The 27,266-nt window shown below is 53.8% G+C and overlaps 1 long non-coding RNA gene across 1 annotated transcript; it reads right to left on the bottom strand.

Annotated features, from left to right (window-relative positions):
* Positions 1–10,669: 10,669 nt before the first annotated feature.
* LOC123285066 (uncharacterized) lies at positions 10,670–14,822 on the bottom strand. The gene is made up of 3 exons (XR_011503068.1): positions 14,588–14,822; positions 14,092–14,194; positions 10,670–13,973 (listed from the first exon to the last, which is right to left on the bottom strand). It is a non-coding gene; the product is annotated as an uncharacterized lncRNA (long non-coding RNA).
* Positions 14,823–27,266: the final 12,444 nt, after the last annotated feature.

Here is a 27,266-nt window from a genome sequence, read left to right as displayed (position 1 = left end):
TGACTTCCTGACTCACGGAAACTGAGATAATGAATGTTTGCTGTTCTAGGGTAATTTGTTATATAGCAATAGGTAACTAATATAACACCTTTACTCACCAGAATGGTTAATATTAAAAAGACTGACATACCAAGTGTTGAGGAGAATGTGGAGCAACTGGAGCTCACACACACTGCTGGTGGGAGTGTAAATTGGGACAACCATTTTGGAAAACAATTTGGCATTATTTCTATTTCTAATATTTTCTACATAATTGAAGGCCTCCACTGCCAGTGACCTATCCCCAATGACCCAGCAATTCCACTTATAGGAATATACCCAACAGAAATGTGTGTATATGTGCACATCAGGACACATGCACAGAACATTCCTAACAGTGTTATTTGTAACAGCCCCAAGCAGGAAATGGCCCCTAAACTCAATTAACAGTTCTTTCACACAGTGGGATGCTCTGAGCTATGGAAATTAATGAATTATGGCTACGTGCAATAACATGAATAGGTCTCATAAGGGTAACCTTGAATGAAACAAACCTGACACAAAAGAGTACAATTGTCTAATTCCATTTAAATGAAGTCACCTTCGGTGACGTGGAGGGGCCCTGTGGCCTCTGGGGAGTTGGCAATGTTTTATTTTTTCATCTGGGTGGTAGTTACATGGGTATTTACTAGATTATCACACATTTTTTGCTTTGTGCCTTTTCCTGTGTAAATGTATACTTTAAAAAAGATTTTTAAAAACCCAAGAAATCAACAGTGTAATAGTGACAAACGCTGGATTCGTGGGTCTGTCTTAACAGCCCTCAGCACGGCTCAGCAGACAATCCTTATGGGCCAAACCACGCAGTTTGGGTGTGACCTCTAGGAGTCCATGGAATGTGTGTTCTCTGGGCAGTCCTCCAGGAATAATATTCTTTTGATGTAAGCTGGAGAACAGAGAGTTTGAGGTCTGCTCTCTGGCGAGAGCCTGAAGTACGGCTCCTCCGCTTGGCTGACAAGAGGCCAATGCACCCCCTTTAGATGTTGAGTGGTGTGATGATAGGCTGACATCATCTTAAGAAAGCCAGGGAGTCTCAGTCTGCTCCGCATCTGAACCCACATCTCCCTCCCACCCTCGACAGAGCCACCCAGGATGTCTCTGCTGGTGGGCCAGATGTTCCCAGGGTTGTGCGCTCCCACACTGTGGATGAGGGATCTGAAAGCTTGCCACCATGAAACATGGCTGGGAGGGACTTAGGCTGGACATTTCCAAAACTGGAGTCACCAATTGCCCCAAGGCCAAAGAAACATCTCAATACACGCCCCGTCATGTATTTAAACAGTGTAATGGGCCTTCTACAGGATAAAGTTGTGGAGTGAGCTGAGGTGACGGTGTGGCTTGTATCTGTATGGCTTCAGTCGCGTCCCATACTCCTCTGTTCATAAAAGGAGCACAAGCTGCTCTGGCCCAGGGGAGGCCATTGTTAGTAGTACATGGGCAACTGGCCACGGGGGCTGACCAGTGACCTGGAGGGAGGATAGTGGTTCATGAGCCAATCTGATGGGCTCCCCCGCAGTCCCTGCTCCTCCAGAGCCATAGAGGGGTCAACCCCGCGGCGGCAAGACCCAGGAAACTTGAGCAAGAGCTTGGGAATTTGTTCCATCTCAGGAGTTGGGGGGTATCTCTGGTCCTGCACACAGCTCTCCCAGCCTGTCCCTGGTCTCAGTGGCCTCGGCAGTTACAGCCAGGCCTCATCCCCATCCACGCTCCGAGAGAAAGCAGACTGCCTTCCTGGCAGGGGAGTGAGGCAGAAAGCAGGGAAGGGCGGCCCTACCGAATACCACAGAGGCAGCTTTTGTTTGTAAGAAACGCAATCTGCCTCAAATTGGCTTAAACAATAAGGATCATTTAAAAAAATTGAGGTATAATTCGCGTACCATAAAATTCACCATTTTAAAGTGTACAATTCAGTTGTTTTTAGTATATTCACAGAATTATGCAATCATCACCACTAACTAAGTGCAGAATATTTCATCACCCCCCAAAGAAACTGTGTACCCATTAGCAGTCACTTCCCATTGCTTTCGTCCCTCAGCCCCTGGCAACTATAAACCTACTCTCTGTTTCTTTGGATTTGCCTATTCTGGATGTTTCATGTAAAATAGAAGACTTCTGGCTTCATTCATTTAGCATTAAATTTTCAAGTTCATATGTGTCATAGTATCAGTACTTTATTCCTTTTGATTGCTGAACAATATTCCATTGAGTGGATATACCACATTTTGTTCATTCATTCATCAGTTGATGGACATTTGGGCTGTTTCCACCCTTTGGCTGTTATGAATAATGCTGCTATGAACAGTTTTGTACAAGTGTTTGTGTAGACGTGTTTTCATTTTTCTTGGATATATACCTACAAGTGGAATTGCTCAGTCAAATGGTAACTCTGTGTTTAGCTTTTTGAGGAACTGTCAGACTGTTTCCCAAGTGGCTGCACCATTTTACATTTCCACCTGCAGTATATGAAGGTTCCAATTTCTCCACATCCTCACCAACACTTGTTATTGTCTGTTTGATAAGAGCCAACCTAGAGGATGTGAAGTGATATTTCCTTGTGATTTTGATTAGCATTTCCCTAATGGCTAGTGACGTTGGGCATCTTCTCATGCACTTATTGACCACTTGCATATCTTCTCTGGAGAATAGTCTATTCAAATCCTTTGTCTCTTTTTTTTTTTCGAGATTTTATTTTTTTTCCTTTTTTCTCCCCAAAGCCCCCTGGTACATAGTTGTATATTCTTAGTTGTGGGTCCTTCTAGTTGTGGCATGTGGGACGCTGCCTCAGCGTGGTTTGATGAACAGCGCCATGTCCGTGCCCAGGATTCGAACCAACGAAACACTGGGCCTCCTGCAGCGGAGCACGTGAACTTAACCACTCGGCCACGGGGCCAGCCCCAATCCTTTGTCTCTTTTTAAATTAGGTTGTCTTTTTATATTCTGGGTATAGACCCTTATCAGTTATATGAGTCATAAATATTTTCTCCCATTCTATGCTTTGTCTTTTCACTCTCATGATAGTGCCCTTTGATGTACGAAATATTTAGCTTTGATGAAGTCCAATTTACCTATTTTTTTCCTTTGGTTGCTTATACTTTAGGTGTCATATCTAAGAAATTGTTGCCTAATCCAAGGTCATGAAGATTTACACCTATTTTCTTCTAAGACTGTTATGGTTTTAGCTCTTACCTCTAGGATTTTGATCCATTTTAAGTTAATTTTTGTATATGGTGTGAGGTAGGTATCCAAGTTCATTCTTTTGCATGTGAATATCCAATTGACCAAGTACCATTTTTTGCATTGTCTTGGCAGCCTTGTTGAAACTCCTTTGATCATAGACGTATGAGTTTATTTCTGAAATCTCAATTCTATTATATAGATCTTTATATACACCCTTATGCCAGTACTATAGTCTTGATGCCTGTAGCTTTGAGTAAGTTTTGAAATTGGGAAGTATGAGTCATCCAAATTTGTTCTTTTTCAAGATTATTTTGGCTATTCCGAGTCCCTTACATTTCTGTATTAATTTTAGGCTCAACTTATCCATTTCTGTGAAAAAAGCAGCTGGAATTTAGAAATTGCATTGAATCTGTACAGCAATTTGGAGAGTGTTGACATTTTAACTATATTGTTTTCCAATCCCTGAATGCCTGGTGTCTTTCCATTTACTTAGGTCTTCTTTAATTTTTTCACCAATGTTTTGTGGTTTTCAATGTACGAGTCTTACACTTTTGTTAAATTTATTCCTAAGTAGTTTGTTTTATTTTTGCTGCTGTTGTCGATAGAATTGCTTTCTTACTTTCATCTTTGGATTATTCATTGCTAGTGTATAAAAATACAACTAACTTTTGTATATTAATCTTGTGTCCTGCAATTTTGCTGAACTTAGTTATTACCTCTAATAGATGTTTTGTGTGTGCATGTGTGGATTCCTTAGGGTATTGTATGTTCAACATCATGTCTTCTGCAAGTAGATAGTTTTACTTCTTCCCTTCCAATCTGGTTACCTTTTATTTCATTTTCTTGCCTAGTTGCCCTGGCTGGAACCTTCAGCACACTGTTGATTCTTTTCAAAGTAGCTTTACTGGAAGTCCAGCCCAAGAACTTCTACCTGCGTACCATTGGCCAGAATTAGTCACATGGTCACCTCTGTTGCAAGGGAGGATGGGAAATGTAGTTTTTCTCATGGGCACATTGTTGAGCAAAATCAAAGTGTTACTAAGAAGAATAGAAGAAAGAATGGATATTTTCGTAGGCAGCCAGTGGTCCCTGACACATTGTCACCTGTAAGTAAAATTCACGACCTCTCGCTTCATTTGTCTGTGATTCTCCTTCTGTGCTCAATTCTGTGGCCAGGCACCTCAGGATGACTTCTGTGATGGTAGCAAAGCGATTGTTGCAGCTCCAAGCCTCACTCCTGCACAGTTACAGGCTTGGGAGCTAGAGAAGGCACCTGTGTCTGAGAATTCCTGCCGGCATATCCTGAGAGTCCGTCTAGGCGGATGGTCACATTCTCACACCTGAACGAGTCTCTGAGGCCCAGTGGATGGAACATGCTGTTTGGATCAGCCTATGTCACACATTTCACCTCTTGGAGCTGGGGGCAAACTGAGATGTTGGTCCCTGTGTGTCCACTCCACTCCTGTGAGTCTGGCATCAGGAAGGAGAACCTGGGGGCTGACTGTGCATATGAGCGTAGCTGGCAGTCATGCCTCCTTCCCTTTCCTGGCCGTCAAACCTGGTGGGCTTAGGTCCATTGCTCAGTGGGCCCTCACCTCCACCTCCACCTTCGCAGAGAGGGGTCTGGCCGTCCCTCTCACTGCCCAGCCCTGGGACAATGCTGAGGGTTCCCAAAGTTCAGTGTGCCTGAGACAAGCATTGACGGCAGTGCGTTATTTTACCTGATCAGTGAAATGCATATGTAATTGCGGAATTGGAAACCCATTCTATTTTTCCATCTTTCAGCTTTTTTAGAGGTGCATTAGTGTGGTTTGTGATTGTGTGTCTGTGACTCAGAAGTTCTCACACTCACCCTCCAGATTTTGGTGGCCGAGAGCTGTGGAGTCCGGCAGCCCTCGGGCAACTTCTGGCCCCACTATTTACCAGCTGGGGGACCTTGGGCACATTATTTGGCCTTTCTAAGTGTTTGTCTTCTCAATTATAATATATATGTTGGGGGGTGAGTCCTGCTTATCGGGGGTGAGTCTTGCTTATCTTGCAGGGGTTGGGAAAATTAAATGGGATGGTTTACGTGAAAGGCACTTGGCACATTTTAAAGTCAGTAGATAGGTGATGAGCACGAAGATGAGAGTGATGCTATGTCAAACGTTTACTGTTTGCTCATTCACGCTCAACCCTGAAAGCTGCTGATTCGTGCTGTTCAATGATCTGTTTCCTCATTTCCCCGGTGCTGACTATGCTCCTGCAAATGAAAATGTAACTCTTAATTACTGATCACCGAAACCAAACCGCCTTCACACTGCTTGCGCAAAAAGGGCATTTAATGACCCTCCCCTGGGCCACCTAGGACTCTGGGTCAGGCGGCTTCGGTGAGGGGCCTGGGTTCGTTCTAGCCCTTGTGCTGGTCTCATCTCGCACTTTTTCCTTGGAGCTGGGGAAGAGGGATCTCAGCAGCTCCAGGCTTACCGTCCCCCTCCCCAGTACCCACAAGGAGAGACTGTGCAGGAAGTCCCAGGGCAGGGGAGGGGGCATGGAGCAGGGAGGGTCACGCCCAACCCAGTGGTACTAGAAATGGGGCACGGGAGAACTTCCTGGGCAGATAATGTGAGGCTAACAAGGACCAGGTCATCCGGCCCTTCTGGGACAGGAAACCATGCAGCTTGGTTTCTAGCTGAGTGATCAAAAGGAATTTGCGCTCTGTAGCCGCTGTCTCCTGCACAGGGTGCCCCTCAGGGCCTGGCCGTTGTGGGTTCATCCTCAGTGCCTTTCTAGCCTGACCTGCTCCGGATGCCCAGAGATCCTCCCTCACAGGCCCGAGGCGGTTTCACATCCTAGTCGTTGCTGTTTCCTGCCCTGGGGCACTTGTTCGTCCCCGTGGACCGGGGGCATTCCTGCTGCGCTGCCATATCCTGGCACGTGTTCCTTCCTGAAGAGCCCCCTTCCACCCGCACCCGACTGATGGACTGGCTGATGCCTCCTTTGGGCTCTGCTGCTGTCAGCACCCTGTGGCCCCTCCCTGCCCTCTGAGTTTCCCTGTCTGTCTCCCCACCAGCTTAAGGGCAGGGCAGTCTTCTTCTTCTCGGGTCTCCCAGATCCTAGACCAGAGCTGGGCAGGCAAAAGCCTGGTGAGCAGTGGCGAGCTGAGGATGGTCATGGGGCCCCCTGGGCCTTGGGCCTGGCAGCTCCACTCCTGCGGCAGGCTAGTGTTAGTGTACAGGTTCTTTTCAGCGCGTAAACTCACGTCTAACCTGCTTGGCTTAGTCTGGTGACCTTCTGGAGAAGTCTTTCCCCTGTTTATCATTCTTCAAACCACCAGGCTTCCTGCTGCTCCATTTGCGTCTCTGCTTAGCACGCCCATCGGCAGTGGAGCCCTGGGGTCCTCCGTGAGGAATGTGGCTCAGAGTAGTCCAGGACAGCTGTGCCTGTCAGAAACCCGGTCTGCCTGATGACAGAGCCCCCGCTGAGGGCCTGCCCCCTGCCTCTCCAGACCACACAATCACCACCCCTTCTCAGCCCGCCTGCACATTTTCTGTCTGACCCTCCAACTGACCCTTCACTTGCGTGAGGCTTCCACCAGGGACTCCCCGTGGGCTTGGAGCTTCTGGAAGGTGGGGTCCTCTGCCTCGGGTCCCGATTCTGCCTAATGCAGTGCTTTGCACAGCTTTCCGTCAGGGGTGATGGGGAGCAGTGGTTCTCAAACTTTTTGATCTCAGGACCCCTTTACACTCTTAAAAATTATTGAAGACCCCAAAGAGCCCTGTCTATGTGTGTCCGCTCCAGTGGTGTGCTGTGCTGGAGCTGTCTCTCACCAGCTGGTGAGAGCTGACTGTACACACATTTCCAACTCTGTGCTCAGTGACGTTACCTTGGTAGCTGAAAATCTGCCATGGCGAGAACGTTTATACCCTGGAAATGGGTAAATGCTGCATGGCAGGGCTTTCTTGTTTGTAGATCTGGTTAACATTTACCAGCACACCATGGTTCTATCGATCTGCGTTCTCCATCGTACAATTTAAAATGGAGAAGCTTGTGAAACATAGGAACACACAGTGTACATTTCATCAGCCATCAGAGTGAGGGTGTGTTACATGCCCGCCATTAGTCTTTGAAAAACTCCTGGATATATTAGTAAGATAATGAGAATGAAAAAGGCAAATAGTATCTCAATATTATAAAAAATAATTTTGACCTTTCAAACCCCCTGAAAAGGGGTCCCCAGGCCATACTTTGAGCATCACTAGTGTAGAGTGAGATGTGGGTACTGGCTGAGTGACCTTGGGCAAGTCACTTGACTTCTCTTTGTCCGTGAAATAGGGACAATGGGAGTTCATTGAGGTCTTTGGGAGGAAGACATCAGAAAGCAGGCAGCTGGAGCTCAGCCCTCAGAGGTGCCCAGCCTCCTACCCCAGTGGCTGGCGGCTGGCTGCGCAAAGCCTGGCTGGGTGTGCGGGAGGTAATACAAGTGTGATGCATTATCGTTAGTACTGTGCCCATCATAATTTTTACGATACCGTGGATGTCTGTCCCTGTTCTGGGCTGAACGTTGGTGTCCCCCAAAATTTATATGTTGAAATCTTAACCCTCAACTTGCTGGTATTAGGCGGTGGAGCCTTTGGGTGGCAATTAGGGCATGAGGGTGGAGCCCTCAGGAATAAGATTATGAATAAGATTATGGAAGAGACAAGAGGAGATGCTCTTTCTCTCTCCCCCTCCTGCTCTGCCATGTGAGGACACAGTGAGAAGAGAGCCATCAATGAACCAACCAGGCAGGCGACCCCCCACCAGACACAGGGTCTGCTGGCATCTTGATCTTGGACGTCTCAGCCTCCAGAACTGTCTGTGGTTTAACCCCCAGCTGGGGCTGACTGAGACGGGCCCTGGGAGCACACTGTGACAGGAGCCCTTTAACCAGGTGGTGTGGATAGCAGTGGCTGCTTGAACCCTCAGGGCAGGTAGAAGAGGAGAGAGAATTGTTGGAGCCTCCCCATGGTTAGTGCCCCGGGAGGGGAAGAGGGTCCTTCCCAGAACTTGGAGGGTCTTACAGGTAGGGCATAGGGGCCTTCCAGAGCTTGGCGGGGGGGGGGGGGGGCGCCTGACTTTGTGTGAGTCAGCGTGCCACAGAGTGTGGCTGGCCTTGAACCCCACTGTGGACTCCCACCCAGGAGAGCTGGGCTCCTGGTAGGAGCAGACCGGTAGACAAGGGCGGGGGGATCCCCTTGGACCACCCCACCTGAGAGCAGCCAGACCCTGGGAGGAGCCTTGCTTGGGCCCTTCTGCAGAAGGGGAGCCATGCCTCGTGAGGGAGGCCCTTTCACTCAGCCCTAATCCTCCACCCTGCCCGCCCGGAGAGCAGGGAGAGTGCAACAAGTTTTAACCAGACTGACCCACGGACACTATTCTTCTGGACTGGATTTTTTAATACTTCAATGTGCCCAAAGAGAGATTTGACACACAGGGCTGAAAGTAGTGATTGGAGGAAAAATAAAGCCATTTTGCATTCAAACCACTCATCAGCCTCATAGGTCAGCTCAGTGCACAAGCTTTTCCTGTCCCACCTCCCAGGCACAGATGAAGAGTGCCAGGGGCCGGGGCCGGGGCCGGGGCCGGCATGGGGAGAGGTGGTCTCTGTACAGGTGCAGGTGCCAGAAAGATGGCTGTCATCCAGTCAGCCGTGTCCTGTCTGCTGTGTTCTGTCTACCGTGTCCTGTCTCCTGTCCCGTCTGCTGTATCCTGTCTGCCGTGTCCTGTCTGCTGTCCCCTATGTCCTGACTGCTGTCCCCTGTCTGCTGTGTCCTGACTGTTGTCCCCTGTCTGCTGTCCCCTGTCTGCCATGTCCTGTCTGCTGTGTCCTGACTGCCATGTCCTGTCTGCTGTGTCCTGTCTGCTATCCCCTGTCTGCCATGTCCTGACTGCTGTCCCCTGTCTGCCATGTCCTGTCTGCTGTGTCCTGTCTGCCGTGTCCTGTCTGCTGTGTCCTGTCTGCTGTGTCCTGACTGTCATGTCCTGTTTGCTGTGTCCTGTCTGCTGTGCCCTTCTGCCATGTCCTGACTGCTGTCCCCTGTGTGCTGTGTCCTGACTGCTGTCCCCTGTCTGCTGTGTCCTGTCTGCTGTCCCCTGTCTGCTGTGTCCTGACTGCTGTCCCCTGTCTGCTGTCCCCTGTCTGCCGTGTCCTGTCTGCCGTGTCCTGTCTGCCGTGTCCTGTCTGCCGTGCCTTGTCTGCCGTGTCCTGTCTGCCGTGTCCTGTCTGCCGTCCCCTGTCTGCAGTGTCTTGTCTACTTCCCCCATCTGCGGTCCTCTGTCTGTTGTGTCCTGTCTGCTGTCCCCTCTCCGCTGTTGTGGGGACACACCTGTCTGCAGAGGTAGTACAGACAGGTCTTGGGTACATCATCTATTCTTGGAGATCTGTTCTTTCCCACTTCGAAAACCAGACTAGTTTCTTGGGGGTTCATCAGGGACGTGTGCCTTTTGGTGGGTGAGACCCCTCTTTCCACCAGCCCCTGACTTCTTGGGGCTCCCTTGGGTGGGGGCCCCTCCTAAAGATCACGGCCCTAGGGTGGGGTCCCTGAGCTGCATTATCAAGGAAGACAGGGACCAGCATTCCTCCTTGGAGCTGGCCCACTGGGCACACAGGGAGCCTTGGGGGTGTGCAGAGGAAATCCCCAGGCTAGCCTGGGGTTAGGGTGTGAGTTCCCCTCGTCAGCGGGAGGGGTGGGGGTTGGGTTTGCTTTCCCCAGCGGGAGGGGTGGGGGTTGGGTTTGCTTTCCCCATCTCACCGTCTGAGTCCCGGGAGGCCAGGCCAGGGGGAGGAGGCGGAGGCCTGAGACAGGGGTGCATTTTTGGAATTCCAAGCATGTCTGCTTCCTTTTCAGGCCGGGCTTTGCCTGGAAGTCAGGAGCTGTGCAGAGCAGTTGGCTCCAGGCTCCTGTTTAGTCCTGCCCCAAGGGGCTGGGGGCTGGGTCTTTTTAAATATTGCCAGATGAAACTTGATCCGCCTGCCAGGCTTTCCGAATCTTCCCTACCGCCTCTGCTGGAGGGGAATGGGGGTGGGGAGGTGGGGGGGGGAGGGGGTGGAGCCCTACCACTCAGCCTCTCTCCAGCAGCTGGATGGGATGGCGGTGGGGGACTGCTCCAGGGGGTAATAGGAAAAGGCCATAGAAAATGCTATCACTTAATTTAGGGACCAAAATGTCATAGGGACATTTTTTCTTTTTACTTTGCTTATAGTAGTTTTGGGTCTGCAGACTTTTTTTTTTTTTTTTTAGCTTTTATGTAATCGAATGTATATATATATATTTTTTTTTAAATTATTTTTTATAACTTTCTTTTTAAATTTTTTTTATTGAGCTCATAATAGTTACATCGTTGTGAAATTTCAGTTGTACATTATTTCTTGACTGTCACCACATAAGTGGTCCCCTTCACCCCCTGTGTCTACTCCCCACCCCCTTCCCCTGGTAACCACTGAACTGTTTTCTTTGTCCATGTGTTTGTTCATATTCCACATATGAGTGAAATCATCTGGTGTTTGTCTTTCCCAGTCTGGCTTATTTTGCTTAGCATAATTCCCTCCAGGTCCATCCATGTTATTGCAAATGGGATGGTTTTGTCTTTTTTTCTGGCTGAGTAGTATTCCATTGTATATATATATATATACATCTTCTTTATCCAATCATGGGTTGATGGGCACTTGGGTAGTTTCCATGTCTTGGCTATTGTGAATAGTGCTGCGATGAACATGGGGGTGCATATGTTAATTTGGAATTGCTGATTTCAAGTTGTTTGGGTAGATACCCAGTAGTGGTGATGTGGATTAAGGCTGCCCCAGGTAGAGAAGCCCAAGGTGACCTGGCCTACATGCCAAACTATATGACCCGGTGGATTTTTATGGTATGAATTAGGAGTGCCCCAGGGAGAGAAGCCCAGGGCATCCTCAGCTACATGCCGATCTATATGACCAGATTCGTATCTAAAAGTTATATGACCGCACAATAACCAGACCCCATCTGCACTGAAATCATTTAATGACTTTTTACATCATCTTTTCTTTTTCCAGTAAAAATAAGTCACGTACCCATGCCTTGTAAAATTAGCCCTAACCCTCAACTCAGGGCAGCAGCAGCTCTGACTGCCCATGGGTCCTGTCTCCATGCTATTCCACACTATTCTCTAAATAAAAAGAGCACTACTGCCAGATCTTGAGAGTCCAAGAAATCTTTCTTTCGACTCCTCGGCTCACCGACCCCGCATCATTTCGATGGCTGGGTCGTATGGTATTTCTATTTTTAGTTTTTTGGGGAATCTCCACACTGTTTTCCATAGTGGCTGCACCAGTTTGCATTCCCCCCAGCAGTGTATGAGGGTTCCCTCCCCTCCACACCCTCTCCAACATTTGTTATTTTTAGTCTTAGTGATTATAGCCATTTTAACAGGTGTAAGGTGATATCTTAGTGTAGTTTTGGTTTGAATTTCACTGATGATTAGTGATGTTGAGCATCTTTTCATGTGTTTATTGGCCATCTGTATATCTTCTTTGGGAAAATGTCTGTTCATATCCTCTGCCCATTTTTTGATCAGGGGGAAATTTTTTAAAAAGGGGTTTACATGGGACATCATATTGCAATGCTAAACGAAAACATTTTTTAAAAAACTCACTTTTACCTAATTCTTAAATTTTGGTTCTGATTACTCCTGTGCAAAGATGATATGTGTGTGAGTGTGCCTGTGTATATGGTGTTCCCGACAGAGCTGGACATCTGGCTCCTGTGATGTGATCATAGGAAAGGTTGCTCTTGAAAAGCAACATCTGCCGGCTCAGCAGTTTCCCTGGGCACCCTGTGAGCCACGGCGCCCAATGGGTGGCCTGGTGCCACTCCTCCCGGTTATGGATGTCATCCGTCCTCTTTAGGTGGTTACCTGCCCACCCTGCTGACCCCTCTTTATGAGGATTTGGGGAGTGAGGGCAGCAGCTGTCCACCATCTTTCCTTGCCTTCACCACCTTCTGAGTTTTTCTTGCAGGATTTGCCATTTCCACGTGCAAAGTCTCTGACGGGTGTGTGTGTTGCTGAGATGGGCAGGAGACAATCCAGGGTTAAGACACCACGGACATCTCCGTGTGGTCACGAGAGGTCCCTCTGTGAGAAGGTTCCTGAATGTGACCTGGTTTCCCGCCCGCCTACTGGGAAGGGAATGCTGGAGGCTTGTGTGAAGCAGCCTGGGACCGGCAGTTCCTCCCAGACTCCAGGCTCTCCAGCCCCCGTGCCTGGCTAGGCTGGCGCCTGGCTGCGCTGCCGCTCGGGCCGCCACCCCATCCTCTCAGCCCCAGAGCTGGAGTCTTTTGTGGCTCAGTCCCCACTTGAATGTGGCTGCTCTCCGTGGTGGCCATCCCCGGGTAGTGCCCTCCGTGTGGGAACTCTGATGTGCCCCCTCCTGCCAGCGAGTCTGGGGATGGTTGTCTGCTGCTGAAATCAAGCGTGCTTTCCGAGTCAGGTCCTGCCCACTCTCACTGGGCACACGTCCTCAGGGGAGCTGTTATGAGTCCCCGGAAGAGAGGCAGGGCCGCCTGTCGTGGCCTTCCTCTGGGCTTCAGACTGCTGCCTGAGTTGACCCTGCCCTGCTGCAGCCTCATACTTCCCAGGGTCGCAGACGCTGGGGGACGTCTCACTCTCCACTCCAGCAGACTCTCTTGTCTTCACCAGAGCCACAGCCTGGCACCCGTGGGACTCCACATGCTCACTTCTTCCCAGCCAGGCTTGTGAGTTCTTCCTGCCAACCTTGGCCTGGGGGTGGTGGACTGGGAGTCCCTCAGGTTCATCCCTCCACTGAGAGGGGACTTGTGGGAATTGTATTGGTTGCCTATCATTGGGTAACAATCCACCCCAAGATTTAGTTGTTTAAAAATAACAATAATTTATCTTTCTCATGAATCTTCAATTAGGGCTGCTCATGGCGTCAGCTGAGGGGTCCCTTCCAAGAGGGTGCAATCACACGGCAGGTTGGTGCTGTGTCAGCTGGAAGCTCAGCTTGGGCTGTGGGTCCGGGGTCTCGGCTCCTCTCCATGGGCTGCTTGGGCTTCTTTAAAGCAGGGCAGCTGGGTTCCAAAAGTAAGCGTATCCAGAAAACAAGGTGGAAGCCTTAAAAGTCACATCACATCACTTCTGTCCCTTCATATGGATTGAAATAGTCACAAAATTTCATCCAGGTGCAAAGAATAGGGACATTGGCTCCACCTCTTGACAGGTGAATGGCAAGGTTCTAGAAGAGCATGTGGGGTGGGAGACACTGTTGCAGCCAGTTTTGAAAGATAACATTGCCACAGGAATAAAACATGGTAGGCAGCCTCTGAGATGGCCCCAAGAACCCCCTCCTCCTGGGATTTGTGCCCTCATGTAATCCCCTCCTGCAAATGTGGGCTGGATTTATTGGTGAACAGAATATGGCAGAAGTGAAGGGATGTCACTTATGAGGTTAGATTATGAAGAGGCTGTGGCTTCTGTCTTGGGTGCTTTCTCTTGTTCTCTGTTGGATCACTTAATGTGGGAGGTACCAGCTGTCATGTCATGAAGCATCCCTGTGGCAAAGCCCACGTGGCAAGGGATCATGGCCTGTCAAAACTCTGTGAGAGAGTTCGCAGGCAGAGTTCCCCAGTCAAGCCCTCAGATGAGCCTGTCGCCTCAGCTTACGTCTTGATTGCATCCTCATGAGAGACCCTTTGCCAGAGTCTCCTGCTGAGCCGAGTCCAGATGCTGACGCACGGGAACTGTGGGATAATAAAGATGTGTTGTTTTAGCTGCTAATTTTGGGGTAATTGGTTACATGGTAGTAGACAGCACAAATGGTTTTGCCACAGAAGCAGCTTGAACCCATGGTACACTCACGTGTCCTTTCAGCTGGAGAAGATGAAGGCCATTTCCTCTCCTGATGTTCTCTTGCTCTGCTCTGCCTCACGGCTCCAAGTAAACTGGATCATAGTGACAGCAGCTAAAAATTGTTTGAGTGAAGAGTGAAGGAAGGAAGGAAGAAAACGGTGTTTTGGTGAAACAGTTTCTGCATCAGGAAGGAGGGTTTGCCAAACTCCCAGCTCTCCGTGAATTCCCCAGTTCATCCATGTGATCCACCCAACATCTGCTGGGTGCACCCCTGGGCCATGCGGTGCTGGGGAGAGACCCACGTTTCTCCAGCCCCATGGCGCGACAGAGGCACAAGCCCCGTGTGGGGCAGGCCAAGGTTGCAGGAGGGGAAGTGTTGTAAGTCTTGCCTGGGGGAAAGGCCACAGAAAAGGGACATCTGAGTGGGCCTGCCAGGAGGCACAGGTGTGCAGAGAGGTTCGGGGAGGGAGGGTCAGGCTTGGAGTGGAGGGGAAGAAGGACTCACCGCTCGCTGCTTGGCTGAGGCAGGGGGCTGAGACTTTCCCGGGAGCTACCTTCCTTCAGCAAGGGTGGGAGCTGAAGGCACACTTTCCGGCCTGCGGTGGAGGCGACGATTTTGGAGAGGTTTTGGCAGCTGGCCTGGGCCCTGTGTCACAGGTTGTCACGGGAGAGTGAGGATGGAGTAGGTGCCAGGGCCGCAGCTCTTCTCCACAGTGGGGGAGGCTGTGAGGGGAGGGCTAGTCCTGGGACTGTCTCCCCTGTAAGGGGAGGCTCACACCCCCGGGCTTGGCTCTGAGGCCCTGATGCTCCAGCGCCAGCCCCTCCCCAGCCTCCACCACTCTCGTTCACCTGCCGCCACTTCATCACCCTGAAACCTGTGCAGCACTTGGAGTGGCCAGGCTGTCTCAGATGCTCCTCGAAGATGCTTCCCCCATCCCTGGAGCACTCCTTCCCTGCTTGCTATTGTGACCTGTTCAGGTGTCTCCTCCCTTCTGAGGTGGAGCGGGTCCTGCTGCCCTTCCTCCCTGTCTGGCGCATCTCCACCTCCTGCATCCCCAGCTTACCTCCCGCCCTGCTAGGCTCTCCTTCCAGACCCAGGGCTTCTCAGCTAGTGCTCAGTGGCCGTTAGCCCAGTTCGCTGTGTCCTGATGTCCTAGCTGGGCTGTGCAGACATCCTGACCAGGGCACCTGCCAGGGACTCATTTTGAGGCACTTCTTTGCATGAACACAGAGTGTTCTGGAAATTGAAGCTGGCCAGAAAGGACATAGGCCTCCAGGTCTCCTGACTCCCACCCCACCCCGCCCCCCCGAGATACACACTCCCCTCTACCCGCCTCACCTTTACTTTCTCCTCTCCTTTTGTAGTCTGGACCTTGAACCCATGTCCCCATGGTTCTGTGTCCAAGTCACACCCTATTCTGCTGACAGAGACTCCAAATTTTGTCCATCACCAAAGTCCCCACGGCTGGGACCTCCTGAAGGGACGTTAATTAACGTTTGGACAGATTCCAGGAGCCCCGTGTGGAAAGGTGCTAGGTGTAGGAGACATTCTTTCAAACCTGCTTCTAGACTCCCTCCTGAGACCTGGTAATTGGACAACTCTTGCTGCGCCTGAGTGGCTGCAACTTCAATACTCACCTAGATTGTAATTAAGTTGGGCCTCCCGGATCGGCCGCGCCTTGCTCTGCAGCTGGGGAGAGAAGAATTCCGTTCCTAGCAACTCATTACAGGAACGTACTTGGATTTCAGGAACTTTGCCAATTATTTTTTCTATAATTAAAATGTGGTTTTAGTCTCCCTTCTTGCAATTTCCTCTTAGCTGAGTGGAAATGTCTTCCCATCGCTCTACACTTCTCTGGTATTTAATTGATCAAACATCCTGCAGCTAAAGCCACATGTAGGTGCTTCAGTTTGAGCAGTCTTGGTTCAGCCCCTGTTGCAGAAGGAGACTCAGAGAGGCCATGTGTGGGGGAACCCAGGGGGAGCTGAGTGGTGGTGTGAGGGGAGCTAGAGCCTGGGTATCTGACCTGGGCAGGTGGGGTCCAGCCCGATGCCCCAGTCCCAGGTCCTCTTCCTGGGGTCACTGGGACTACATTTCCCAGCCTCCCTTGTACTAAAGCTGTGGTCACATTACTGTCTTGGCCAATGGGATGTGCGCTGAAATGAGGGGTATGTCACCCTTCAGGCCTGGGAACCACATCCTGCGCGGTTCTCCACATTTGCACTCATTGACCTGCACGATGTGCAGGGTCCAGGGAAAGGCCCCAAAGACCGCCGAAGACAGTGGCCCACACCTGGGGAAGTAAAAGTGCCAGAGCCACCACAGCAGACGGTGGAGGCAGGGCATGAAGGACTCCAAGAGTGGGCCTGCTTGAGTGGACAGACTATGAAGGAAGGAAAGTTACCAGGTGCCCATGTTTCCAAGAGGGCTTGGGCATGCCCCATCCGCTAGTGAGGAGGACCGGGATGGCGAGTGGAGCCGGCGGCCTGAGGAGCCCAGTGCTGCCTGTCCTCACAGGCTGATGGCAGGCGACGCTGCTGCAGAAGGGGCTCCCCCGCAGCAGTGGAGAGACGGGAGTGCACCCATACATGGGTACTCAACCTTCCCACCTGCCAAATGGACAGGATGACACTTTCTCCAAACCGCCTCACAGGGCTGTTGAAAAGGCAGACGAGAAAATACTTTGAAAGGGGTAAATGTCCTCAAAACAGGGACTATATTGAATGATCAGAGTTCATAGGCAGCATTTACGGCTGTGCTTCATATATGGTTCATAGGCTGGCTGGACCGAGGCCTGGGCGGGAGGGCATAAGCCTGGCAGCTGAAGCCCCAGGATGTATGGAGACTGTTGCACGGTGGTGGGAGGCTGGGCCTGCCTCCCCGGGCGCTGTCCTCCCTGGGACCATGGCCTGATCTGGCTCTCCCTAGCTCCTTAGGGAAGGGCCGGCAGGCTGGCGGTCAACACTCCCCCCAGAGGGCCACTCAGGGGAGCCCAGCCCGGAAGCTCACAGCCTCCATCCTGCCTTGCCAGCTGTATGGTGTCTTTTGTTGAGGAGAACGTGGAAGAGCCTGGCACCAGGAGCCGGGGAAACGTGTGCTCCTCCCGCTCCCTGTGCTCCTGGCTGGGAGCCCTGCACAGTGAGGGCTGGTCCTGGGCCAGTGCCCTCCTCGGCCAGGCACTTAGGTTCTCTGTAAGGGACTCTGCCCTGTTTACTGAGACAGCTGCTGTCTCCCTAGTTCTCACCACACCCTCCTTTGCTCCTGTTCAGCCCCTGCCACATTTCCCTCCCGGGCCCCTGAGTGGCACACCCCTACAGTGTAGGCTCGGGGAGGGTGTTGCCCGCGGCAGCCGCCCCTCCTGCCCCCGTGCTGCCCACTGGGCTCTGGAGATGGGCTTCATTCCTGGTTCTCAGATTGCCCGTATGGCCTTGACCACCTGCAGCCTGGGTTTCTCATTTCCTGGGTTAGTGATACCACTTTGCAGAGATCACACAAGCATTCAGTGAGGCTGTGTGTGAAGAGTGCAAAACGACAAGAGCAACAGCGCTTTTTATCAGGAATGCCTACCTGCACTGGCACTGCCCCGTGTCTGTGCCGTGCATCCTCCCACGGCCCAGAGAACAGGGCCCACCATGCACAGCCCCAGTGAAGATAGGGAACATGCCTCTGTGAGGCGCAGAGGGTGGGGGCCCATGGGCACACGGCGGCAGTGACGGAGCTAGCATTAATTATCCTGACTAGGTGCTCAGTGACAGTTGCTGGATGCCAGTTATGGTCAGCACCCCAGGCCCATTGGCTGACTCATCGCAGACACTCACAGGACTGGGGCTGCCTCTGGTGCCGCCGATCTTCCCACCCACCGGGGAGGCCAGGAGCTCTGTCTCTCTAGCGGGAAAGTGTGTGTGGGGGGTCCTTCACGATTGCTGGTTGTTCTGAAAGCCTGGATGCGGGCGGTGGGAGATGGGCCTGGGATTGGGAGCCCAAGGGGAGGCTGTGAGGATGCAGAGGTGAAATGGGGGCTATATCAAAGCTTCTGTGTGCCTCTCACCTCCCTCGAGATTCTCAGAGAACAAAGCTGTTGAGGGCACCATCCTGCCCAGGAAGGCCACGGGCAGGCCAGGAGGCGTGGGGGTGGGGCTGGGACGTCCCTCAGCTTCCCAGAGAAGTGACTGCTCACTTCTGGGGACAGGTTAGAATCGTCAGTAGGAGGGTGAGCTACGGACCTAGAGAATACATTCCACGGTTCTGATGGCTCAGAATCTGTAAAAATGGTGTATTCATCTGCTCAAGCTGCCATAACTGGACTCTGTAGACTCGTGTCCTAAACAGCAGACCTTTATTTCTCACACTTCTGGAGGCTGGAGGTCCGAGATCAGGGCACCAGCATGGTGGGATCCTGGGGAGGGCTCTCTTGCCGGCTTGCAGAGGGCTGCTGTCTTACTGTGTCTTCACACAGCAGTAGAGAGAGGGAGAGAGAGAGAGAGGGCTCTTTGGTGTCTCTTCTTATAAGGGCACTAACCTACAGATCAGGGCCCCACCCTTATGACCTGGTTTAATCTTATTACCTCCTTATAAGCCCTATGCCCAGATGCAGTCACACTGGGGGTTAGGGTTTCTATATAGGAATTGGGGGGTGGGGGGGTTACAATTCAGTCAATAGCAAATGGTGACTTTTTCATCAAAATAGAAAAAATGAAACATTAATGAGTAATTTCTGGGCACTCTGGTGGTTCCATGCCTGTGATCATCATATTGGGGTCAAGAGATCTGGGTTCTAATTCTGGCTCCACCTTAAACCACCATCTGTTTTCTATTTTAGGCTTCTCCTGTACCCAAGGCAGGCATCACCAATCCACCACGGAACACTTTCATTCTGAACTGGCAGGCAGCCTCAGAATCCTTCTCAACATACTGCTCCAGGCAGCTCTGATCAACCAGCTGCAGGTGGCCTCTGACTTAAAAACAACCTATTTGTTTTGTGTTAAAGTATGAGGCCGCTCGAGGCAGGGCAGGGCCTTCTCAGCTTTGTGTCTTGCCAGCCTGGCCCTCTGCCTGGCATGGGGCGGGCCCTGCAGAGGCTCTGGTGAATGAGGAGCTGGGGGCTGGGCAGGTTTCCCATCATTCACCTGGTGAGGATAGTGCCGGTCTCGCTACACCAAGAACCTAAGGGTAACTCGAAGGCAGCAAGGGAGGCGCGAGCTGCCTCCAGCACGGAGGCTCGTCCGGGGCCGTGTGCTGAGGGGAAAGTGTGCATCCTGAGAGCAAGAACCGTGAGTGCACGGGGTGCTCACCACCGGACAGAGCCTGCCTGAGCACTTGTCTCTGACTCCACTCACAAGGTGTTTCGAGATTAGGCAACTGAAGCACAGAGAGGGGAGGCCACTTGCCAAGGTCATGCGGGCGGGTAGGAGGGCAGGCAGAGAGGGAAGGGGCTTGGGGGGCACCCGCCTGTGCTTGCCCCAGGCCGTCAAGGCCTTCTCTAAGCACCCAGACTTTTCTGAGCAAAATGGCAGACACTGGCCCGTCCACCTGGGCCAGAGCCGGTGAACAGGCCCCGACTGTCTGTCGCTTGTTGGGTAGGGGAGACAGGACCAGGGCGCAGAGCCGCTGCTGGGCCGTTGGCAGAGGGGGCTGGCTGAGCGGGCGGGGGGCCCACGGTGTGTCTGGGCTGGGACGGAGCACCGCCCGGGTCTCTCGGGAGCTTCCTGCCTGCTCCCGGCACAGCATTGTTTCTGGAATGAGACACGCTTTTTATGTGGGTTTCCTGGGAAATCGGACCTGTCCAGGCCCCCTGCTGGGTGTCCGTGCCCTGCGGGCTGGCAGGAGACGCCTGTTCGGGCCTTACCACTTGAGAACAACTTGAACAAAACAAAACAAAACAAAACAAAGCAACCTTACTGTTTTCTTTCCTCCCCTGAGTTAAAAAGTAACGCACGCTTTCTGCAGAGACTTTGGGCACATACCGAAGAGAATAAAAAGCAAGTGAAGCCATCAGTAAGCCCACCGGCCTGAGGGGCTGTGGGGGAAACAACCCCTGCACACAGGGGGTGAACGCCCCGTGAGCTGCCTTTCTGACCCATCCATGAGGGACAGCCCACCCGACCGTGGGAAAAGGCTGCCGCGGGGCCTGGGCGGGGTGGCATTGTCCCCCGTCCCTCCCATCCCGTAAATCCTTCTCAGCTGGAGCCTGCACTGTCCCGTGGGGAGCTTGATGGGGACTTGGCGCCTGTCAGCTGTCCCTGTCTGGGACACTTGTGATTTAAGTCCCCAGACAACCTGGGGGAGCCTTTGAAACTGTCCCGTGCAAAACCAATGCCATTCCTGACCTGGAGTAGGAGGAATGTAGGGGATTTGGGGTCACCCCTCAAGGCGACATGTGAGGTCAGGGGTGGCCAGAGGCCAGAGCTGGCCCCGAATGATGAAACGTTTCTCTTCTTGCAGCTCCCCTGCGGGAAGGTCAAGGGGCACATAGGGACTGCGGGGAAGGTCAAGGGGCACAGAGGGACTCCCCGAGAACATCTGGGGAGATGAGCACCACCTTCTCAGCGAGGCTACACCTCGCCCTGGCCTCCCAGCCTTCTGTCTGCGCTGCTGCAGTTTTGGAAGAATTTCTCAGAATTTCCAGGAATGAAAATGTGAGGATTGAGAATGACCCCACTGAGTATCTCTGTGGGGAGATTTGAGTAAACAGGCTTGTGCTGAAGAAGCGGCTGGTATAAGCGAGGGGCAGAGTCTTGGGAGCTGGGGACCTGTCTTCCAGGCCCGACTGCCGCTTATCAGCCCCGCGCTCTGGGCGAGTGATTTCTCTCTCTGAACCCCAGTTGTCTTAACTGTAAAATGCGAGTGCCTCCCGTGCGCCTTCAGGCAGGAGGCCACCAGAGAAGGCTGCAGGAACCAGGGGTTACACTGTCATCCGTCTGCCCCTGTGCAGACACAGGCTCTCGAATCCTCCCACCAGGGCTTCTCAGTTCCACTGGATGGACGAGGAGAGCCAGTCCTGGAGAGCTGGAGCGGACAGCCAGTGGTTCCACGGTCAGGTGGACATGGTCTGGTCACCCAGGGCTCCTCTGGTCTCACCATCATTGAATCTTACTTCTCTGCGTCCTATCTAGTACCAAGCCGGCCTGTGCACCGAGCAGCCCCTGCCTCTGGCCAGCCTGGCCTCCGAGATGGCCCTCCAGGGCCTCCAGCCTCCAGGCTGACCTGCAGGGTAATGAAGAACCTCTCTCCCTGCGCAGCTTCTCCCAGCAACAGCTTCCACCCTCCTGTCCCTCTGCCGTGACAGGCCACACGGTCATGTCCCTGAGTGCGGCTCTGGGTCGAGCTCGCTGTCCTCCTTCCTCTCCCTGTCCCCCACCCCTCCGTTCCTAAACCGTCTCTACCTCGGCTGTCCTGAGGGCAGCTCTCCTGATGGGTGGTGGGCGGGCTGGGACTCAGGAGCCGCCTCCGCTGGGCGTCCTTCTCTGCCCTCTCCAAGACCGCTTTCTTCCCAACCCTGAGACGCCTCAGGAGCTGTGATGAGGAAACCACAGCCTCTCGGCAGATCACAGCTCCTTGGGGCTGGGAACCTTATCTGGCAGTGGCGGAGTCTCCACCCCAGTCAGGCAGGCCCAAGGGCAGTGGCGCCCAGGTCCCATGGCCTCTGGGGCGGCTCCCCGACAGACGGAGCGTGCTGGTGCTGGAAAGCGCCCCCAAAGCCTGGTGGTCCAGGGTCACCGCCAGCTCATGGCTGGTGGGATGGGAGATCCAGAAACTCCTCTGCCCTGCCCTGGAGATTGCTCCCCAGGTGTGACTGCCTGTCCGTGCGAAGAGCACAGGAAAGCAAGGCTCTGCTTTCTCTTGGCTCTGAGACCTTTCCTCCATGATCTTTTCAAGTAAAATGTTTGGCACGTGCAAGGACAACTGTGAAATGAACACGAGTATCTGCACCCACCCAGCACCCTTGCCTGATGGTCACCCGGGCAGCAGGGATGGGTTGGTGGGAATGTGGGTGTTGGGCTATCAGATATGGATTTGAAACTCATCTCCACCATCAGAAAGGTCACAGCTGCCCAGAGCTCAGCGTGTCCAGCTGAAAACTGGGTCGATGAAAGGTTCAGGGCGTCCTGAGGAACTCTCCCGCGGCTCTTCCTTTGCTTGCTTTCTACTCCCGGTAGCAGGACTGATGTTGGCTCTCTTCTGGGGGTCCTGCACCAAGAACGAGCTCTGAGCTGCCACACTCCGCCAGCGGATGCCCACGGCGCTCAACTGTGGGAGCTGGGTGGCTGATGGGGTGCTTGTCACCTGAGGACCCACAGCCGCCCTGGCCCAGGGGCCTCAGCCCAGCCTTGCGGATGTCCCTGTCAGGAGGGCCCCAGCTTTCTGCTGCAGCAAGAAGGCCGTGTTGATTCCCCAGAGGCTCCTGCCTCCCTCAGCAGCGCCTGGGGCCTGCGCCTTCTGTGGGTCACTTGTGCAGGTGCTCCTGAGTGATGCTTGGACACCCAGCAGAGAGCTGAGCGCGCCTGGGCCTTTGCCAGCCCTTCCCCACGCTGCTTGCCACCCCCAGGCCCACCCTCCTTCAGGGCCCACTGGCCGCCCTCCCTCCACGAGGCACCTCTCTGCAGCCGCGCCTGCTCCTCCTGGGCTGGAAGAGCCTTGCTGTGGCCACAAAGTATGCACATCCAGGCAGCCCGTGGACATTCACGAGCTCCTTTTGGCCGTGGACCCACGACTTCTCTCTTCCTCCTCATGTGCTCGGGACTGCCACCACCCTGGCTTGGTCAGCTCCCGGAGTGGCAGCCACAGAACCTGTGCAATGACCCATGACCACCACGTAGACAAGGGGAAGGGGTGCCGAGCCACGTTAGCAGCGTTTCTTTGGGAGGCGGCATGTGGGGAGGGGCGAGGTGGGCCTGGGGAGACACGTGTCTTGGGGAGACTGCGCTGTGGGCAGGGCAGGGGCGTCACCATGGAGCCGCAGGATCCCTACGGCTGTCCTATGGCCGAGAGCCGGGCCACGTGCTGCAGAGCATGCGGCACTGCCCGGCGGATCTGGGCTGGAGCTTCCCACTGTTTCCAGCTGTGTGTTCCTGCCCAAGGTGCCTGGCATCTCTGTACCTCCTTCCCTTGCCCCTGCGTTTTCACACCTAAGCTTGTCGGGAGGCTTCGTGAGAGAAATGATGGCCGCAGGCAGGACGCTGTGGTCAGTGTTGCTATCTGATACTCATAATTTTGGTCTCTGGAGGCAGGGTTTCGAGAACCCAGGGAGGAAGAGCCACTCGAGCCTGGGGCCTGTCGGGGGTCTGTAATGACACCAGGACCAGGGCTGGGGGGGACGTCCTCCCTGCCCCGCCTGAGTCACTCATTCCCATGTCCTCTGGGCACCCTGCTTCTCTTTCCTGCAATCCGTGTAATCATTCCAGGTGGGTCGGCCGGCAGGTTTCTGCCTGTGCACAGCCGTTGCTCAATGACATTTATGGCACCAGATGTCAGAGGCCTTCCAGGAACCCCGCTCCCCTTGACAACAACCCCTGGGGGCTCCTGAGGCTGCCGGGCCCTCCTGAGTCGGGGGGTCATTCCCTCCCGACTTGGTCCTTCCAGGCTGCAGGGTGCTGGCTGTCCAACTCTGCCTCCCTGAGACCCTGCCTGTGGGACCACACGGACCCAAGGCCAGGGCAGGACTTTGCTTGGAGAAAGTCTTGCAGGCCCTTTCGAGTCTGCTCTTCCTGACTCTCTCCAGCATTTCCTCTTTGGCTGCGTTCCTCCAACCCTCCACGGCGCCCCCAGCGATATGTCTTGGTTTCAAATTGGAGCTTTCCTCCCCAAGGCTAAAACCTGCCTTGGCTCCCCAGTGCCCTCAGGCTAGAGTCTGTGCTTTCTTTCTAGCCATGGGTCTTGGCTTCTTGTTCATTCCTCACCGCTGCTGCTTCAGCCAGAGAGCTGGCAGGGGGTGGGGGGGGGGCGTGTCTCTGAACCGGGGATGCCCGCTCCCCTGACCCTTGGCTCACACCACCCTCTCTTCCTGGAACACTTCCTAACCTGCAGGCCTCCTCTCCGGGGCTGCCTTCTCTCGGAACCCTCTCCTCCCTCCGAGCAGGCGGCCCGCCGCTGGGCCCTGTGCCTCTGGGCCTGCTGTGCACACAAACTCCACTTCAGCCCAGGACACGGAGGCGCCTCTCCTCACTTGCTGGTCTCTCTCGCTGGGGCTCTGGGCACCTTCAGGCATGTGGCGTCCTGGAGCAAGTCAACATACCTGCTCGCTGGACAAACAAAGGGCCTGGCCTTCCATCCCCTTCCAGACTCCAGCAGGAGCTCAGGGCTGGACGTGGGGGGCGTCCCCCTCCCCTGTCCACCTGGGTCTTCCACTGAAGACACAGCACGCAGCCAGGCTGCTGGAGCATGGGTGGGAGCCGGGAGGGAGCAATACCAGGCCATAAGGGAGGGGAGGGCTCAGCGGGCTGGCTGCGGTCCCCGTCAGGCTGGGAATGTCTGCGGCTGCGTTGGCTTGGCGTGGTGGCAGGAGAGGAATTGTAAATATGTGTGCCGTGGAAACACCAGGTATGTTCAAACGCACTGGCGTGTGTCAAGTGCAAGGCCAGGCTGTGTGGCTCCCCCTCTGGTCCCTGGCCCCAGGGGAGTCTGACCTGTACCCATGGCTCAGAGAGCAGTGGCTCAGGCCACAGCCTTCCTTTCGAGGGACATTGGGCATCTGGAGAGTGGGCAGTGTTGCCAGGTGTACCTACCCCAGATCCCACCAGGAATCCCGTGCTCTTACTCTAGTGAAGGGGGTGTGGCCAAGCTCCCACAGCTCATGGGTGGCACCAAGATGGGAACTCGGCTCTGTGCTTTGACATGCCTGAGGACTTTCCTTCAGACCACGCTGCACTGCATGTGGCTCATGGGGAGCTGCCCTCAGGGCTGGGCTCCATCGTCAACCCTGGTGCTAGAGCAGACCCTTGGAGGCGGGCAGAGTTGAGGGGCTCCGAGCTGTCAGCCCGTTCAGGCCCTGCCTGACCCCGCCTCTGTGAGGGCCCCCAGTGCTGGCTGTCCAGCCTGATGCTCCCCGGCCCAGGACCCAATGCCGGGGGCAGGAAGAGAGCCCTGTCAGCCCTGGGGCAGGGCGAGGAGGAGTGGGGCGAGAGATGGGCGGCAGGGGTCAGCTCGCCAAGGACCTCAGAGGGCCACTGATGTGGGGGCAGGCGGCATGGGGAGAGTGAGCTTTTAAATTTCACTCCAGCTTACTTCATTTCTCTTTGCTGTCTAGATTTCCTCATTTTCCCTCCAGGCTCTTCCCCTCTGGCTCTGTTGCCCGGGCCCAGAGCCTCACATCCAGCAGCCCGGTTCCGTGGGGGAGAGCTGAGAGCAGACGCCACAGGCCTAGGAAGGCCCATAAATAAATGATGGCGGCGCACTCTCCATCTTGAGGAATTTGGAGGAAAAACAGATGGTTGTAGCTGGGCGACATTTACTTTACTGTCTGTCAATATTTGAGAGCTTTTATTACTTTGCAGTGCCAGGTTTTAGAATAAATTAAATGGCTAATGGAAATATTAAAATAGAATTAATTTAACTAAACAAATAAAACTGGGAGGGTTGTGCGATTTGTTTAGAAGTTACTAAACGTATTTTCAAATGAAGCCTCAGGGAAGGGAGTAATTCCTTACTCACTGGGTAGGGCCCCTGCCAGCTAGACTTCACCCGGCACTTTCTGGGTGCCAGGGCCTGGGCCGGGGTTGGCGCAGAAGCCAGGCTGGCCTGGGCAAGTCCGCCCCGGAGGGCTCACAGGCTGGCAGAGGGATGAGGGGGAGACAGACATGTGAGCTGCAAACTCGCCCCGGGATTCCATCGTGTGCGCAGGGCTGGGATGGAGGCCCGGAGAGGCCGGACTCCTCCTCCTGTCCCTTCACCCAATCCCCAGGCACTTGCTCAGCGCCCAGTTGGAAGTTAAAGATTCAGAGAATAATTGGTCATCCCTGACCTCAGCGAGCTCGCAATTTAGGGAAGGGAGCAAGACAGGTGACAGGTGACAAGTAAGATACTTTTAAATAGCATGGTGCTAGAGACATGCTCAGCTTGTTGGGAGAGTATAAAGGGAAGTTGTGTGTTTTTTTAAAATTTTTATTTCTTTTTACAAATATTGGTTTGTTGCCCTTTGAAAGAAATATGGAAGCAATTCTTTGGCCGACAGCACTTGACTGCCTCATGGCCCTCCCTGCCTTTTTGCCAGAAATCGCATCATTAGAAAGTCTTTCTTAGGCTAGAACATTGCTTTCTTTTTGTGTCTTTTACAATGCAGGGCGTGAGACCATCAGTGCCCACTCCTGGGTGGCTTTCCTCAGAAGCAGAGGTGGGCCTTCCAGGTGTGGCTCTTGAGAAGGAGAAGAAGGAAGCAGAGAGGAGAGGTGGCCATCCAGGACGGGCAGGGGACCTGGCTTTTATCCAGGGCAGTCTGCGGGATCTTCAGCACTCGCAGCTCCCAGGGCTCCAGAGCCCGCAGGGCCTGGGCCAGGCAGGGCTTTGAAAGCCACATCCTGCCTCGGAGCTCATTCCGCCTGGATGGGGCCCCAGGGAAGGATGAGGTCTGGCCTGTGCTTTGCCTGCGGTGGGTGGGTGGGTGGGTGGAGGGGCCTGTGTGGAAGCAGGGGGCCTCTGCGGCTGTCCCCTCCAGAGGCGCCTGGTCTAGGAAGGCAGGCAGAGCGGGAGCGAGGTAAGCAGCGTGGGGTAAACAGCGTGGGCTGCGGCTCATTGTGCAGCGGGGGGAGGAAGAGTCTGGACGTGTTCCCTTGGAGGTGCCTGCGAGAGGTGAAGAGAGGCCCAGTGAGGGTGGGGAAGAGCCTGGAGGGAGGGCTGGGCTCAGACATATTTGGGAATCAGCACATACAGATTGGCCTGGATGGGAGCCGGAGGGCTTGGAGAGAAAGGACACGGGTCTGGAGTGGCCCTGGGGCCCCCTACACTCAGAGTTGGAGACCAACAGGCCAGTCCAGGGACCCCGTGGACCAACTGTGAGCTGAGTGGGGCCAGGACTCTGTTGGTACCCGGTCCTTACACGCCCGGTCTAACAAAGCAGGGAGGCCTGGGCATTCCCATCTCCCCAGCCACCGTTACCGCGTAAACGGCCTTGGGGCCCTTTGGGGAGGGACTGAGGAAGATCACTGAGTACATATGCCAGCCCGGATGTGTCGGGGCCTCCTCCTGGGTTCTC

This window comes from Equus asinus, chromosome 4 (genome assembly GCF_041296235.1).
Source record: "Equus asinus isolate D_3611 breed Donkey chromosome 4, EquAss-T2T_v2, whole genome shotgun sequence".
NCBI classification, from domain to species: Eukaryota; Metazoa; Chordata; class Mammalia; order Perissodactyla; family Equidae; genus Equus; species Equus asinus.
Note: the sequence above shows the minus strand (reverse complement) of the source record. Positions and strands in the feature narration are given on the sequence as shown.